Source organism: Colobus angolensis, unplaced genomic scaffold, assembly GCF_000951035.1.
Source record: "Colobus angolensis palliatus isolate OR3802 unplaced genomic scaffold, Cang.pa_1.0 Scaffold419, whole genome shotgun sequence".
In the NCBI taxonomy this organism is placed as follows: Eukaryota; Metazoa; Chordata; class Mammalia; order Primates; family Cercopithecidae; genus Colobus; species Colobus angolensis.
In genome coordinates this window covers 711,920-726,983 of record NW_012117588.1, presented here as the reverse complement: position 1 = coordinate 726,983, position 15,064 = coordinate 711,920, and the positions used below count along the sequence as shown (strand labels likewise).

At 41.2% G+C, this 15,064-nt stretch overlaps 1 protein-coding gene across 2 annotated transcripts in view; it reads right to left on the bottom strand.

Annotated features, from left to right (window-relative positions):
- KANK1 (KN motif and ankyrin repeat domains 1) overlaps nucleotides 1–15,064 on the bottom strand; it is a 232,950-nt gene that overhangs the window by 188,451 nt on the left and 29,435 nt on the right. Inside the window, exons 1-3 of one of the 2 annotated variants that reach the window (XM_011956466.1) lie at nucleotides 14,630–14,751; nucleotides 13,601–13,763; nucleotides 4,722–5,343 (exon numbers count right to left, since the gene is read on the bottom strand). The exons of the other annotated variant lie outside the window; for it this stretch is intronic. The gene's annotated coding sequence lies outside the window, so the exon portion shown is untranslated. Of the gene's footprint in view, nucleotides 1–4,721; nucleotides 5,344–13,600; nucleotides 13,764–14,629; nucleotides 14,752–15,064 lie in introns of those variants that run through there. 2 annotated transcript variants of the gene reach the window in all.

Sequence of the window (15,064 nt, the reverse complement as noted above, 5' to 3'; positions counted from 1 at the left end):
CTAAGTGGGAAAATGGTTAAGAAGACCGCCATTGTGGATGCCCATCAGTGTGGATCCAATCACTGAGGACCAGAATAGAACAAAAAGGGAGAGGAAAGGCAAATAACGTGCTCTCTGCTTGAGCTGGAACTTCCACCCTTCCCTGCCCTCAGACATCAGCACACCTGGTTCTTGGATCTTCAGACTCAGACGGAGACGGAAACTTATGCCAGGTGCTCCCGGGTTCTCAGCCCTCAGACTCAGACTGAATTAGACCAATGGCCTTCTTGGTTCTTTAGTTTGCAGATGGCAGATCTTGAGACTTCTTGGGGAACATCCTGGGACTTCCTGGCCTTCATAATCACATGAGCCAATTCCTACAATGAATCTCCTTCCTAATATACTTATGCTGTCTCTTTGGAGAACCCTAATTCTCTTTGGAGAACCCTAATATCTAATACAGCTGATAACTTGTCAAAAATGTAAATCTGTAGGCCAGTCCCAGACCTCCTGAATCAGAAGGTCTGGGATTGGGGCCCAGCTATCTGTGTTTTAACATAATCTTCCAGAGGACCCAAATGCATGCTAAAGTCTGAGAACCACTGCTATAAATTACATTTTTTAAATGAGCATTCATTCAGATTTCCATTATATTTGGGTTTAATTTCCATTAAACCCTATTAAGTACAGTTTATTTTCTAATATTGCTAAGTATAGATTTTATAATATTCCTATAAAAGTAAATTCGTATAGAGGGAAGCTTTGAATTTACCAACAGTTCAGTAGAAGAGGGTGACTAATATGAAACTGAACAATTGGCTTCTATTTTTCTCATACTTGGTCTCTGGAACAAAATCTTTACAACAGTTTATAAGGAAACGCTTCATTACATTTCTCACATTTACTTCATCCCCTGTGTTACACAGGTTCTTGGCATTTGAGGTGACTTCTGATAATTGCCTAAAATGAACCAGAATTACAGGGTGCTGAAGATCAAGGACCCTGAGAAGACATAAGCTGAGGACTCAGCTTCATCGCTTTCCACCTGCGTGCTCTAAGAAAACGCCGCCACTTTAAGCCTCAGTTTCCCCAAATGTACAATAAAAATTACAGTATACCCCTGATCACAGAGAAAATCAAAGGTGTTTAAAGCTGACTGCTTGGCACAAAGTAGCCCTCAATGCTCCACAGTAATTTAGTCATTATTAGCTAAGAGAATTATTTCATTTTAAATACTTCTGAACACAAGTTAAGTCCCTAGAAGGTAGAGACAGTCAACATCTAAACTGCTTTTCACAGCACGCACCTGATACACGATTTTTTAAAATAAAGGTGATGAAATTACAATTGCATTCTTTTACAAATACTGTCACCCAGGCTGGAATGCAGTGACACAATCATGGCTCACTGCAGCCTCAACCTCCTAGGCTCAAGCGATCCTGCCATCTCAGCCTCCCAAGTAGCTGGGATTACAGATGTGTGCCACCAGACCTGGATAATTTTCTGATTTTTTGTAGAGAAGGGGTCTCGCTATGTTGCCCAGGCTGGTCTCAAACTCCTGAGCTCAAGCTATCCTCTTGCCTTGGCTTCCCAAAGTGCCAGGACTACAGGCGTGAGCCACTGAGCCCAGCCACAATCATGTTCATTTCTAACAAAGGATCCCATGGTAGAAAAATAGCTCATTCTGCAAATGAAAGCAGTGTATGCAATATATCTAACCACAAACACCCTGATCAAGAGAAAACATTTCAAAATATGTTCTTTGAAGATTCCTAAACTGTCATAGGGAAAAAGGCCAAGGCATGGTATAGACTTGAGCAGATTAGTCAAGAATGTGATTTGATGAATTAAAGAAATTACATTTTGGCAGGGCTAAAGCAGAAGACAGGCAAAATTCCAAGTTTCTTCCGGTTAATTCAAATGAGCAGTACCCTTCCTTTGTGCAGCTAATAACATAATATTAAAATGTATTATATTTAAAAGGTCAAAAAGCCATGTGAAAAGAAAAAGTCACTTAAGAATCTTTTAGATATGTGCCAGGTTGACATGAACACTATCATCAAATATTGTTTAACAACTGCTGAGGAGGGTGTGGGGTCTTCACAAAAATAAGTTTGAGTCTTGGCTTGGGCAATCCCCAGCTAACTGACCTTAGTTAGGCAACCTCCTGATTGGTCTTCTTGCTTCTACTTTTGTCTTCTTACTGTTCATTCTCCCACAGTAATCACACAAGCAGGCCAGAGCTCCCTTTCTACCTCAGTGTCTTTGCATATGCCGTTTCCATTTTTCCCTCTCAGAGCACCCACCGCCAATCTTCACATGGGCATTCGATCAATCCTTCAGGTCTTAAGGCACTTCTCAAGAATGCCGTTCTTGCCTAGGTTAGATTAGATCCTCCTGTTACATGCTCCCTTTATTTTTGTTTTTTTTGAGACAGGGTGGAATCCTGTCTCACCCAGGCTGGAATCACAGCTCGTTGCAGCCTTGACCTTCTGAGCTCAAGTGATCCTCCCACCTCAGCCTCCTGAGTAGCTGGGACCACAGGTGCACGCCAACACATCCAGCTAATTTTTGATATTTTTTTTGTAGAAACAAGGTCTTGCTTTGTTGCCCAGGGTAGTCTCCAACTCCTGGGCTCAAGTAATCCTCCTGCCTTGGCCTCTCAAAGTGCTGGGGTTACAGGCGTGAGACACTGCATCTGGCCCCTTATTTTGAAACTCTTATCACCATTATAACAACACTGATGGGTGTCTTTTAATGTCGTCAGTCTGCCCTGCTAAACTGCAAGCTGTGTGGAGGCAAGAACATGTCTGTTCACTGCTGTATTTCTAGCACCAAGTAGAGAGTCTGGAGCACAGGTGAGAGTAACCATTATACCCGGTCCTCGCCATTGTCTCAGCCATCCAGGATCACCTGTTGACTTCATAGAGTTAAGAGGTAAACACTTTCAGATCAGTTGGGTTCACAGATGTGCAATATTGTCAGATGAAAAGTAAATTCAACATCTTTCTGGTTTCCAAAAGCAGAATCAAGAAAAATCTGAAAAACTGTGGACCCTCTGAATTTAAACTGACAGCTAACTTCAGATTCAAAATTTGGGAATCATGCCTATAAAACCTAACAAACTAGTAGATTGAATCTGGTATGAAATACCATCATGGTGGTAACAGCTATGCCTCCCATCTACTCAATCTGGGTAAAAAGAGGGAAAACATGCAAATGTGTGTTTTCTGCTTGCTCTCATTCTTCATCTTTCCACCTTTATTGTAACTGCAAAAAGCCCCAGGCAACAGAGGGGGAGAGCTGCCTGAGCTTCTTATGACAATCTGGTTATACTGAGCCATACATGTTGTATTAACCATGAATTGCCACCCCAACCCACATCATGTTCCTCATTCATTCCCATCCATTTTCCATCTTGGCTTTCCTCCCTCACCCATCTCTTTTTCAGCTTTACTTTCTACCGCTCAACTTCTCTCAAGATGTGAGGCACAAAGATACAGCAGAAAGAGGGCTGGATTTAAAGACTCCTGGAGCCTTCTCTTGGAGAAACTGCTAAAACATTATCACAGGAAATTATTCTGGAGTCTGGGAAAGAGAAGAATTTAATAAAGTACAAAGACAGTTCGGAGAAAGAATGGAAAAAGAAGTAGGATAACATGAAATTGTTAGGAAGAAAAGACTCCTGGGCCTTACACTCATAATTAACCTTGTAAATCCCACACTGCCAAACATCTACAGTGAAGAGCCTGTGTATCTTCTTAGGCTGTTGGCCACCACCTTGCACGTGAGATAATTTAATCCAACAAAGGAGACCAAGTCCCTTTCTGACAATGGTGCAATGTTTTTGTTTTATTAGAGACAGTGTCTCCCTTTGTTGCTGAGGCTGGAGTGCAGTGACGCGATAACTCATTGCAGCCTCAAACTCCTGACCTCAAGCAATCCTCCCACCTCAGCTTCCCAAATGGCTGGGATTGTAGGTGTGAGCCACGCCACTTGGCCCTGATAGTGGTGTTTTGGTAAGATATCTTATCTGTTCTTGCTGCTTAGTCCAAAGAAATATACTGTTCAAGATCTGCAATCAGGCTTCATGTATGGATATGGAGACAAAGGAGTGGCTAGGCACCGTGTTATTAAGTAATAAGAGGGGATTTTTTTAGTAATAAATATTCTGTAACAGCTTTCATAAAACCCAGTTAAGATTGGAGCTTTAGAATTACCAATATCCAAAACAATACTTAAAATTACAATCTCCCCTGGTCGGGGGGTGGTTGAGGGGGGGAACCTACCACAGACTGCTTATTTATCCCACCTACAATGTGATTGCTTGCAAACAGGTAACTCGTGATTCTGAATAATTATCCTGATCCAACCCAGTAGTGTTGCAACTGCTGACATTCCACGCGAGAAAGCAAGTCCTTGCTATGAAAGGTGTCAGTTATGTGGAAAGGACCAAAACCCACCTCACTGTCCCCAGCATTAATTCTCCTTTGTATATTTCCCTAGGAAACTTTCTGACCACTGCCCCCTCAACCCAGGACTGTGTGTCTACAATCCCCCAACCTCCATTAAGGTTCATTTCACCCTCTGGAAGCTAGGAGATGAAAGCACATCTCCAGGAAGAATTGGGCTTATTTCCTCCACACAGACAATAACTGCCACCTGCGTGAGGATTTACATGTTCCCCTGCCCCCCACCCCAGCTTCCTAGTTCCTATGTCATAGAGTCACAGCCACTCGTACCCCAGAGAACAATGAGGAGAAAGAACAAAGGGGCCAGGTGGCTCGGGCAGAGGGAGGAAAAGGTGGCGTCTCTCTCACACTCCCACAATACAGCTATTGCCAGTGGAAGCCAGGTTCATCCCCATCTCGGGCTGTGTTGAGACAGCTGTTGGAGCCAGAATAGGAAAAGGGAGGAAAAAACTGTCCTCCCTAAGGACTGCTAGTTTTTTTATTTTGAAGGAAGGAAAACTGCTAAACATGAACGGGAGCCTGTCTTGAAGCACTGTGGAGCTTTCATCTATCAGTTTAGTTCTATCCTGCCATGAACCACTCCTTGGCAATTCTCACCAGCAAGTTGGAGAGTCTGAACATGAACCAAGTCAGCCATAGGAGGAGGCCACTGTTTACTCTTTTCCCAAAGGGCACAGTCAGTGACAGGAGTCTTCGGCAGGCACCTGGCACACAGTCACATCCACTATAGGAAGTCAGTGGGGAGACCTTACAGGAAGGTTCTGGGAGGGGGTCTTCTCTATTCTCTCAAGAGGCCTGGGAGGACTGTTGGAGTAAGAGTGAAGAAGAAATAAAATCAGAGAAGAAAAGGTGAAAAGCTGAAAATTCACACAGGTTTCCTTGTCCTGTTTTTCTGTGGAAGAAGTAGGAAAAAAAAAAAGAGAAAAGAAACTTTACAATTATTGGTGGGATTATAACGAAAAAAAGGTAACTCTATGTGACCATATCTATAATTTCATGCAATGACAATTCTTTGACCAGACCATAAAATTTCTGTCATTCACTTTGGGAGGCTGAGACGGGTGGATCACGAGGTCAGAAGATCAAGACCATCCTGGCTAACACGGTGAAACCCCGTCTCTACTAAAAAATACAAAAATCTAGCCGGGCGTAGTGGCAGGCGCCTGTAGTCCCAGCTACTCGGGAGGCTGAGGCAGGAGAATGGCGTAAACCCGGGAGGCGGAGCTTGCAGTGAGCTGAGATCCGGCCACTGCACTCCAGCCTGGGCGACAGAGCGAGACTCCATCTCAAAAAAAAAAAAAATCCTGTCATTTATATATTTGCATTTACTGTCCCTCTCTCTTATTTTATTTTTTTAAAATAGAGTTTTACTATGTTGCCCAGGCTGGTCTTGAACTCCTGGGCTCAAGCAATCCTCCCATCTCAGCCTCCCAAAGTGCTGGGATTACAGGTGTGAGCCACTGTGCCTAGCCTCTATTTTATTTTTATTACACAAACATAACATGATCATTATAAAACTTTAAAAATCTTGATAAAAATTTTTAATTAAATTCTCTCAATTCCCAGAGAAACTCTGCAATTAACATTTTAGTATATCCTTTCATATTTTTTCTATATACACATAAAAATACACGATGGATTAGTTGGTAGGGGTGTGTTTATAAAAATTTCCTCTATTACAACTATTGGAATTTTTTCACAGAAGTCACAAATATCTGTGCAAATAAATCTGTTTGCATTCTTTTCTTAAACATTCTTGAGAAATACCCCTGCTATTTAGTGTTAAAGTCAACCCAGAAAGCATGTCAGGGCATCTGTACATGCTGCTGAGGGTTTAAAAGCCAAAGAAGTAAGTACCAAGTTCACCTACAACAATGAAAAGCTCAGGAACCCCCCAATTATCTCACTGACAAATCTTCAGAAAGCCCTCCTGAGTTAATACCTAAAATAACACCAAGAAAAAGCCAGGACTCTTTCCTGGAGGATCTTTTGCTAGCTGCCTGAAGTGAGAAAAACCTTTTGTAACCACTTTTACTGAAGGTGTGCAATGTGGTTTAGAATGACTGCTGATACTAAGGTTTCATAATTGTCTTACTTTCCCTTATTTATCCACAATAAATATTCTTCTCAAGAAATCATAAGGAATTGTTTAGTACTAATGTAATAAAAGGAATTTGGCCAAACCATGAAATACATGAGAAATAGTTTTCTTAACTACAGAAAACCATATGCTATCATAGTTATGAACGAAGATTATGGATTTCATGGTATAGGCAACTTAAACAGATGTTTAACAACACTTCCTGCAGTCCTAAGGGGGAAAAAAAAAAAAGTTAGATGATCTCAGGCTTTTTTTTACATCAACATCCTTTAGCCTAAAACTTACCACTTTTTGTCCACCACCACCTTCCTCTTTCACAGCATGGGTTAGTCCGCTACAGAAATGTAAAAGCTCCAATGTGGTTTACTATTTTGTAGAGTGGCAGACCAGTTATACACAGACACAAGAAAAGTATGCTTATATCATTTATGTAACGGTACCCATCATGCAGGAAGAGAATTCTTATCACTAGCCCTATCTTTGAAACTCTCTCTTAAATGTGAAAGACAATTTAATAGAAAGAGGTCTAAAATATATCTGCACAAAGAGTAATTCAGAAGGGAACGTGCCCACAACCAAGGCCTGCCTATTTCAGATTCAACATGGCCAGCAGTTTATCTTAATCTGTCTCCCCATCACTATCTTTAAATTAAGACACTTCCTGTTTTTAACCCAGTCTCATGGCTTGTGCACACTCTGTGCCAAATCTTAATATTCAAGCTTGTTTTCATTCTTGCATAGGCTTTAGATTTATACATTGTTTCAGGGTAAAATATTTCTGAAAACAGAAAAGGCAACTTTGCTCTTGAAACTTACCCAGGGCTTTCCAAGACAGTTCTGTGAATTCAAGTCCTTCCCCATTGACAAAATGTTACTGTAAACGTTCTTGTTAATTGAACCCAAGACACTGTCAGCCTGACATTAGAGGGGCTCACAAAACTTAGCCAGCAACCTTTTGTACTGAGCAAAATACAGATTACTAAATGAGCAGCCAGCATGTCTAAGGGACTCTCGTGCTGCAATTTGAGAAGGCTGAAAAAGAACACCAAGAGAGGGAGCTGCTAATTAATTCTTCTCCTCAGTATCAGCCCCAAATGTTTCAAACAACAACTGATCTGGGAACACAGTTTTGACATTGTTGAGATAATGACCTGATTTGTTCCCAAAATGCTGGGAGAGCTGCTGCAACCCTATCTGGTGAGAACCATTTGTACGCTTTCCTTCCCAAAGCCAGAGTAGGCTCCTTTCCAAAGACAAGGAATACTTCCTGTCTTTTTTCCAAGCCTGACAGTCAAGGGGCTAACTATGCATTAAAGCCTTATCAACACAGCACTGAAGTATGGGCTACTTTAGATTAGCCCGTACTCGGTTGCCAAAATAGAATTTCCTGACAGATACTATTAAAATACAGATGTTTTACAGTGTGCCCAGAAACAGAAATTAAGGACACAAGATTGCACAGAACTTACTGCTCAGGGAGAGTAGGGGTGGGAGAGGGAACAGTGAAAATGGCTACGTAAGAATAAACAGATGAAACCTACAACGTGATGAATAAGAGTTCTATGGTAGAGAGGTGGGAGAGGCAAGGTGAAAACTGCCACAAGCAAATGAGACTGCAGCAAAGTATGTAAGGAGACTGTTCTCAGGTCCACCCACCTCCAGCTATCACCCTCTCTCACCGCCTTTCCCCTTAAGCCTGAAAGGTTCACAGACACCAGGGTTTCTCAGCACAACTGGTATTTGGGGCTGGATAATTCTTTGTTGTTGGGGGTTGTCCTGGACACTGCTGAGTGTTTAGCAGCATCTCTGGCCTTTACCCACTAGATGACAGTAGCACCTACCCTCTCTGGTTCAGTTTTAACCATCATAAATTTCTTCGGATATTGTCAAATGTCCCGGAGGCAACACTGCCCTAGATCGAGCAGTGCAGATATATCCTAGGCCACCATGCATGGAAGGTGTATTCCACATACTAAACAAGTGCACCCAGCTAAGGTGGCACCTAAGAGCTGAAGTCCCGTGCACCGTCCACTCACCAAACCAGGGACTATGTCCATCCAGAAAGGCACACATTTTCTAATGTCCTCAAAGGCTCTGTACTAGCAGGGCGCGGTGGCTCATGCCTGTAATCCCAGCACTTTGGGAGGCAGAGGTGGGTGGATCACTTGAGATCAGGAGTTTGAGACCAGCCTGGCCAACACAGCAAAACCCTGTCTCTACTAAAAATACAAAAAAATTACCTGGCATGGTGGTGCACGCATGTAATCCCAGCTACTTGGGAGGCTGAGGCAGGAGAATCTCCTGAACCCGTGAGGCAGAGGTTGCAGCGAACCAAGATCACGTCACTGCACTCCAGCTTGGGTGACAGAGCAGCGAGACTCCGTCTCGGGGGGTGGGGGGAAGGCTCTGTACAGGCCAACAGAAGTACTGCATCTCCATATGCTGTCACTCTGCCATGAAGCCCCTGAAAGTGCTTGTTGCTAAGCCCAGCAGAAATGACTCAATTCTCATGGCTCTGCAGGAGCTAATGCTGGTGGTAACCACTGCCTCCTTGAAATGCACCCTTGAAGGTTTCCTCCATGCTTTCTGTCCATTCTTCCTCAGTCTCCTTTGCAGGTTGCTCTTCAGAGTTCTGCCCTAAGCCCTCTTCTGCTCCCCCACCTCTAACTAGGTGATCTTATTATCTCATCTGCTGCAGTTACCATTCACATGGGAAAGACTCCCAGAACTCAATTCATTGTGCTCTGTTTTCTGAACTTACATGCAGGGTTCAAGCTCACATTTCCCCTTCAATGACCTGTAGATCCTTGAACTCGATATGTCCATAAATGGGCTCATCATCCGCCCTCAAAAACCTCCCAGGCTTCCTTTCACTGAGTAGCAGCCAGATCCTCCCAGAAGTCTGGGCACTGGGCTTGATGTTTCCCTCTCCCCATTCAATCAGCTCACAGAGATTCTACTCCTAAACCACCATTTGTCCACTTTTTCTAGTCCCAAGGCCAGCTCAGGCTACAATTTCTCTCACCGGGGGATTACTACAGGTGCCTCCATTCTCAGGCCACCCTCACATACCCAAGCTGGAGGGGTTCTTCCAGCCAGCACTTCACCTACCAACTTAAAACTTGTCAGTGATTTCCCACCACTCTTGAGATAAAGTTTAAAATTTCTTAACAGTTTACCAGGCCTTTTATGACCTACCCTCCCACCCCCGCACCCAACAATCACACACTAAACTCTCTTTGGTTCTAAACACAGGATGCTCCCCCTCCTCTCCTCTTCCCCAAATCTACCACTTCACCTGGCTAACTCCACCTCACCCAATAGGTTTCAGCTTCAACTCTCTGACCTCCACCTCCCACTAATGTTCCCAGTATTATGTGCCCATAACAGCCCGTACTTCCCCTATCAGAGGGCTTACTCTGCTTATTTGTCCGGTTCCCCAACGAAATACATTACATCTCCGCTTTGCATCATCCATCAGCTTTGGCCTCACTTATTCCTCCACATAGTGTTTGTTGGCCAGTCCATCTGTTAATTGTTAATCTCAAATTTGTTATGGCTCATCAGCAACAGTAAAGATAAGAAGTACCATGACTACAGAATGCCCCTCTCTGCACCAGACGCTGTAGTGATGTTAAAATACATAGACAACACAGAACTAGGCCTCAAATACATTAAAGTAGGGAAATGACATAAGAAGTTAACAGGGCCCAGTGCAGTGGCTCATGTCTGTATTCCTAGCACTTTGGGAGGCTGAGGGGGGGTGGCTTGTTTGATTCTAGGAGTTCGAGACCAGTCTGGGCAACATGGTGAAACCCCGTCTTTACAAAAAATAAAAAAATTGGCCGGGCGTCGTGGTGTACACTTGCGGTCCCAGCTACTCAGGAGGCTGAAGTGGGAAGATCACTTGAGCCTAGGAAACGGAGGTTGCAGTGAGCCATGATCATGCCATTGCACGCCAGCCTGGGCAACAGAACCTTATCTCAAAAATAAAAATAAAATAAAATAAAATAAAAGTAACAGAACATGAAATGTTATATTTACTAAGCAAATAAAGGTAGCCTAAGAAAATAGGTAGGTAGGTAGCAAACAAAAAATTGAGAAATTATCAGGATTAAAGAGATACGATATGGAGCCTCCTAACAGAGAAGCCCTGGATGTGGATTCAGATTTTGAAGATGGTAAGGGGCAAAACATCAGGCATAGAAATTAACTAGAGAAATGTCAAGTCTTGCAACAATCAACTACTTTTAAAAATCAATTAGAGTTATGTTTTTTCAAGTGGTAACTTTGTAAACTGCTGCTAGTTTTCCATCTGTACTGATAGCATGACGCAGAATGGTCATTTTTTGGTGAAATGAGAACAAGTCATTGAGATCTGTGCCGACTTCCATAGGAGGACAAATACACAGCAGTGTGTCTTCTGAAGCTTGGGGATTTTCAAACATCAATGTTTTTTGTTTTGTTTTGTTTTCTGAGATGGAGTTTCACTCTTGTTGCCCAGGCTGGATTGCAATGGTGTGATCTTGACTCACTGCAACCTCCAACTCCTGGGTTCAAGCCATTCTCCCGCCTCAGCCTTCCGAGTAGCTGGGATTACAGGCGCCCGCTACCATGCCCAGCTAATTTTTTTTTGTAGTTTTAGTAGAGACAGGGTTTCACCATGTTGGCCAGGCTGGTCTCGAACTCCTGTCCTCAAGTTATCTGCCCACCTCGGCCTCCCAAAGTGCGGAGATTACAAGCGTGAGCCACTGCGCCCGGTCTCAATGTTCTCAAAATACATTATATTGTATAGAAAAATTAATAAATAGGTTGGGTGACAAGTTAACTTGTTACCTTTAACAGTTTATCACTTTTCCTCCCACTTTTATTAAGGTTATAATTAAAAAATAAAAACTGTATATATTTACAATGTACATGGTTTGATGTACATAGACTTTGTGAAATTAAATCTAGCTAATTAACATATCTACCTCACACTTATTTGTGCTGAGAACATTTAAGAGCTAATCTCTTAGTAATTTCCAAGTATACATTAACTACAGTCACCACACTGTACAACAGATCTCCAGAACATATTTATCCTAACTGAAACTTTTTACCTTTAACCAACATCTTCCCAAGTACCCCTAATCTCCCACACCCTGACAACCACCATTCCACTCTCTGCTTCTGTGAGTTTGACTTTCTTGGATGCCACATACAAGTGAGAAAATGCAGTATTTGTCTTTCTGTGTCTGGCTATTTCATTTATGAATAGGTTCATCTATATTGTTGCAAATGACAGGATTTCTTCTTTTTTAAGGCTGAAGAGTATTCCATTGTACACATATACCATATTTTCTTTACCCATTCATCTACTGATGAACACTTCCATCGTCTCCATTATCTTGACTATTGTGAATCATGCTGTGAGGGACACAGGCGTACAGGTATCTCTTTGATTTCAGTTCCTTTGGATATATACCCAGAAGTAGGATTGGTGGATCATATGGAAGTTCAGTTTTTATATTCTGCGGAACTTCCATACTCACATTATTTTCCATATTGGTATTAACATTCTCATCAACAGTCTAAGAGGGTCCCTTTATCTCACATTTTCCCAACACACTTGTTACCTTTTGCCTTTGATAATACCCATTCTAGTAGATGTGAGGTGATATCTCACTGTGGTTTTGTATTTTTTAGCAGAGACAAGGTTTTGCCATGTGGCTAGGCCAGTCTTGAACTCCTGACCTCAAGTGATCTGCCTGCCTCAGCCTCCCAAAGTGCTGGGATTACAGGCATGAGCTACTGCACCCGGCCGCTCACTGTGGTTTTAATATGCATTTCCCTGATTAGTTACATTGAGCACCTTTTCATACATCTGTTGGTCATTCGTATGTCTTCTATTGAGAAATGTCTATTAAGGTCCTTTATTCATTTTTTAATCAGGTTATTTGTTTTCTTGCTATCGAGTTGTATGGGTTGCTTGTATAGTTTAGATATTAACCCCTTATCAGACGTATGGTCTGCAAACACTTTATCCCATTCTGTAGGCTGTCTCTTCATTCTATTGTGTGTTTCCTTTTCTATGCAGCATTTTTTTTTAGTTTAACACAATCCCATTTGTCTATGTTTGCTTCTGTTGTACTTTTGAGGTCATATCCAAAATATCATTGCCCAGACTAATGTCAAGAAGCTTTTTCTCTGTGTGTTCTTCAAGTAGTTTTATACTTTTGGATCTTACTAAGTCTTTAGTCCATTCTGCAGTCAAATCCTCTACCTCTGAGCCATGCCCCTCAATCTTTAGTCCATTTTCAGTTGATTTTTGTATACGGTGTGAAAAAGGGGTTTAATTTTTCTGAATGTGGATGTCCAGTTTTTCCAACACCATTTATTGAAGAGACTCTTTCCTCCATTGTGTGTTCTTGGCAACTTTGCCAAAGAGCCACCGACTGTAAATACAAATTATTTCTGGGGTCTCTATTCTGTTCCATTGGTCTATATGTCTATTTTTACGCCATTACTATGCTGTTTCAATGACAGCTTTTTAGTATATTTTGAAGTCAATAGTATGATGCCTCCAGTTTTTTTTTTGGGTTTTCAACAAACCAAAACTTGAGAGATGCAGCAAAAGCAGTACTACAAGGAAGTTTACAGCAATAAACTCCTATATTAAGGAAGAAAGATCTCAAATAAATTTAACTTTACACCTCAAGGAATTAGAAAAAGAACAGCCCCAAGTCAGCAGAAGGAAAAAAATGAATATCACAGCAAAAATAAATGGAGACTAGAAAAACAATAGAAAAGATTAATAAAACCAAGAGTTTTCTGAAAAGATAAAATTGACAAATTTTATCAATTTTAGCTGAACTAAAAAAAAAGACAAAATTATAAATGAAAGATGAGACATTACAATTGATACCACACACACCAACAAATGAGATAACCTAGAAGAAATGGATGAATTCCTGGAAACATACAACTTACGCCAAGGCTGAATACAGAAACAGAAAATCTGAAGAGACCAAGAGTAAGTAAGGACACTGAATCAGAAATCAAAAACCTCTCAACAAAGAATATTATTCCAGGACGTCATGGCTTCACTGGTGAATTTTACCAAACACTTAAAGAGAAGAATTAACACCAACCCTTCTCAAACTCTTTCCCACAACTGAAGAGGAGTGAATCAACCCTTCCAAACTCATTTTACAAGGCTAGCAAGGAAACTACAAGAAAATAAAATTATGGGTCAATATCCTTGATGGCTATAGAAGCAAAAATCCTCAATATAACACTAGCAAACCAAATTCAACAGCACATTAAAAGGATCATACACCATGAACAAGTGGAACTTATCCCTGGGATGCAAAGATGGTTCAACATATGTAAATTAATTAAAATTAACACCACATTAACAAAATGAAGGATAAAAATCATGTGATCATCTCAATAGATGGATAAAAATCATTTGAAAGAATTCAATATCCTTTCATGATAAAAACTCTCAACAGATTAGGTATAAAGAATGGACCTCAACATAACAAAGGCCACGTATGGCATGCCCATAGCTAATATACTCAGTGGTAAAAAGCTGAAAGCCTTTCCTCTAAGATCAGGAGCAAAACAGGAGGCCCACTCTTATAGCTTCTATTCAATATAGTACTAGAAGTTTTAGCCAGAGCTATTAGGCAAGAAAAATAACACATCAAAAATGGAAAGCAAGAAGTTAATCTGTCTCTGTTTGCAGATGATATAATCTTATATATAAAAAACCTTCAGAACTTCACCAAAAAATTGTTACAATAAACGCAGTAAAGTTGTAGGATACTAAAATCAACATATAAAAATCAGTAGCATTTCTATTATATATACTAATAATAAACTATCTAAAAAATAAAGAAAATGATTTCATTTACAATAGCATCAAGAAAGAATAAGGCCAGGTGCAATGGCTCACACCTGTAATCCTAGCACTTTGAGAAACCGATGCAGAAGGACTGCTTGAGTCCAGGAGTTTAAGACCAGCCTGGGCAACAGAGAGAGATGTCTCTACAAAAAAATTTTAAAATGAGCCAGACATGGTGGCGCACACCTGTAGTCACAGTTACTTGGGAGGCTGAGGCAAGAGGATCACTTGAGTCCAAGAGTTCAATGCTGCAGTGAGCTGTGATCGCACCACTGCACTCTAGCCCAGGTGACACAGCAAGACCCTGTCTCAAAAAAAAGAATGAATGGATGAATGAAATACTAAGTAATAAATTTAACCAAGGAGGTGAAAGATCTGTGTGCTGAAAACTATAAAATATCACGGAAAGAAACTGAAGATATAAATAAATGGAAAGATATCCTGTATTAATGGATTGGAAGAATTAACACTGTTAAAATGTTCATACTCCCCCAAGTGACCTACAGATTTAATACTATTCCTATCAAAATGCCAATGTAATTTTTTACAGAAGAAAAAAATTCTAAAATTTGTATGGAACTACAAAACGCCCCGAATAGCCAAAGCAATCTTGAGCAAAAA